The sequence below is a fragment of the Hylaeus volcanicus genome, chromosome 6 (assembly GCF_026283585.1).
Source record: "Hylaeus volcanicus isolate JK05 chromosome 6, UHH_iyHylVolc1.0_haploid, whole genome shotgun sequence".
NCBI lineage: Eukaryota > Metazoa > Arthropoda > Insecta > Hymenoptera > Colletidae > Hylaeus > Hylaeus volcanicus.
Genome location: NC_071981.1, coordinates 3,267,323 through 3,270,603, shown reverse-complemented (window position 1 = coordinate 3,270,603; position 3,281 = coordinate 3,267,323). Strand labels below are relative to the sequence as shown.

Sequence of the window (3,281 nt, the reverse complement as noted above, 5' to 3'; positions counted from 1 at the left end):
CAAATGGAAATAACCAGACTACCATGAGTAGTATTATAATAATATTAAAATCTGAATATCTAAATACAAAATAATATTTCATCGATATCAATATAAGATAATATTCAGATTTCAACTAAAAAATAAACCAGAAAACTTCCCCAAAAATTCCCAGTCCCTCAAACAATAACGAAATCCTCGTTCCCAACGTTTCACAGTTTCCCCCGTGTCCCCTCCCCCGCACGATTATCAGAATCATACCGTTCGAACATCGAATTTAAATACCAACCGACGTAATCGTCCTCAGGTGCAAGATAGCGCGACAATGTCGACTTTTTGTCCGTGGCTAATTGGTATCGTTAATTCCCCGAGGATCATAAACGCTCGTCGGTGCCACCTTTGGCAATAAATATCCAGCCCTCCCCCGTTCGCAATTTAAAGGGCGCCCCCTCTTTCGCACGTGGTACGGGGAAAGGGCAGGGTCCGTAAAGGCGAGCACGACGGGCAGGTGTTTATATCCGGCCGGTGGGTGAATACGTGTGCATACATATCCATACGATATGCATAAAAAGAACGATGCTCAGTGGGCATTCTACGCCCACGCTCGGGCTTGTCGAAAACTTTCCGAGCGCCGTAAGCATATGCATTGCTCACTTAGCAAGATTGATATAACCCGATATATATCTGCTGCTCGAACGATAAACGCGTACGTTGCTTGGACGTGTTCTGGTTCCGTGTCATACAGTACTACGCAAAAGTCTCGCACCACCATATATAAAACTCGCGTTACTCTCCAATAAATGTTAATAAATCGACGTATATTTGGTATTGAGCTTCGCAACGAAACGATTGAAAGAAATGATACGAAAATAATTAAAAAATCGCGTGGAAGCTTTCAAAAAAATTCGAGCACCAAGTATTACGATGGTCTTTTCTGCTAGTCGAAACGAAACTCAAATACAGAAAGTATTAATAAGGATATAGTTTCTATGATAAGATTTTTAAATTATTATTTGATTACGATTTTCAACACTTTCGCTGCAAATGACGCACATGTGCCCAACACGTGTGCAAATATATATGGTTGTTTTCATTTTTTTTGTTCGGCAATCATATTATTTCAAAATGATATTTTTCAAAATAATCATATTAGATTGATAATCACATTAGTAAAAAATTCTTCATTAAAAAAAAAATATAATTGCAGCTCCTAGCGAACGGCTACTTATTTTCGTCCGCAGCGAAAGTGTTAATCAAGAAAACGAGTTATCGATACGATTACAGTTGCAATTAGGATTTTTAGTATTATTTTATGCAACCTAGTAGCTGTGAACAAACTAAACGGTACATTGAAGCCACATTTCACACAGATGTGTATTAAGCTGTAAATTTTAAATTTCCAAAGTGATAAACACCCTTAAATTTTCCTTCGAATCAATCCTATTTTTATCAATTTCCAGAGGGTACCTCGTGCGATAATATTGCGAAAAATAAGCTCCATAAATTAAATCGAAAGTAAAGATGTAAATACCCCAAGACTTTTGCCCGTTACAGTACGTCGGCCGCGTAAGTCCGCGTTTGTGTATACCTCGCCTTCGTTTGTGTGCTATTATTCCGCGCATGTGTCACTGGTCACTGCACACATAGCGTGCGTGTGCATCCGCAATTACGCGCAAGACGGAGTACGCGAAGTATAATTAATGCAAACGAGGTAGCCGGGGAAATTTCGGTTTCGACGAAGGCGCACCCGCTGCGAAGGTGAGAAGTGGAATGCTCGGAAACAAATATTTACGCGGCGGCGGCGGCGGCGCAGGGGCCCGCCGCGGTACAGATAAGGGAATTATTCGCGGACAAGTTGCTACGGGCATGTAACCGGACGATATCGATCTGCCGATGCCCGTTACAGAAAAATATCCCTTCGCGGGCTCGGGGCTCTTCACGATCGTCTATCTGGGAAACGGAGGGCGGCGTTTCCATCTGTTAAAACGTTGCTTTATCCGGTACCTTTGTTTCTCGAACCTTTCTCGCTTTTTACGGAGATTTCGCGAGACTTAGGAGAACCGGAAGTGTTTATCGTTATGAATATTAACGGGGAAAGTAGTGCGATGTTGGATACCGGGCTTTCGTAAAAACGCGGTTGTTTAACGAGGACTACGAGTCCTTGTTATCGAATATTTTAATAGATTGATTAAAAAGAAAAGAAAACAGACTAAAACACGGATGTCTACGAATCTACAATTTCGATAAGGCAACTCTAAACTATTCGCTCGGACTACGATCACGCTTTCGCGACTGCATGGCGAGAACTGATCACGTAAACTCTGTCGAACGTTCTGGAAGGCTCGGAGACAAAGGATCTGGAAACATGTGGTCGTTAGTAAGTTTGTCAATATTCCTCGACTTGGTACACGCAGGAATTCGGTGTTTACAAGTCATACCCCGTCTCCCGTCTCGCGCCACCAAGCTGCTTGCTATGTTTAAATGACAACATTGCGCGAGGACGAAGCACGAGGCTGTTTCATGATACAGTTTAGCTTCCAGAGAATTTGAAATGAAGAAATGGCAAATAAAATGCTTAATTTAGTTCGAGGATTCGTAATTTTCGTATTTTAAATGGGTTGGTGTACGAATACTTCTTACACCGACTGTATATGGCTCTATTTCAAGGAATATCTGTAACTGTCGTATCGAATGTTTAATAGAAAAGTGAGTAATATTTAAATATTATCTTGGTGTGCTTGTCCTTACCACGATGCGTGAATGTACATATGTATCGCATTGCATAATAATTAACGCTTAAAATTACAACTTTTAAATAAATTAGCAGGGTGTTCCTCAAAATCCAAGAAGAATGAAATATAAAAAAATGTTTTGCACAAAAATAGTCGCTAATTTGCAATCGCAACTGCAATCGCAGCTGCAATCAACGTTTACCTAAAATTAAATCATCCCCCTATAGAAAAACTAAGTCCTTAAATAAATTAGCAGGGTGTTCCTCAAAATCCAAGAAGAATGAAATATAAAAAAATGTTTTGCGCAAAAATAGTCGCTAATTTGCAATCGCAACTGCAATCGCAGCTGCAATCAACGTTTACCTAAAATTAAATCATCCCCCTATAGAAAAACTAAGTCCTTAAATAAATTAGCAGGGTGTTCCTCAAAATCCAAGAAGAATAAAACAGAAAAAGATTGGAATATTCCGCAGTGGCGATCATTTCCCGAAAATTAAAACAATCTGCCAGCGAAAGGGTGGATGATTGACTCTCGCCCTAACCAGAAATCCAGGCCACATAATAGAGCGT

At 40.3% G+C, this 3,281-nt stretch overlaps 1 long non-coding RNA gene across 1 annotated transcript in view; it reads right to left on the bottom strand.

Annotated features, from left to right (window-relative positions):
* Positions 1-2,256, bottom strand: part of LOC128878495 (uncharacterized) — a 26,050-nt gene extending 23,794 nt beyond the window's left edge. The window contains exon 1 of the long non-coding RNA XR_008457420.1: positions 269-2,256. This is a non-coding gene — a long non-coding RNA (uncharacterized LOC128878495). The remainder of the gene's footprint in view (positions 1-268) is intronic.
* Positions 2,257-3,281: the final 1,025 nt, after the last annotated feature.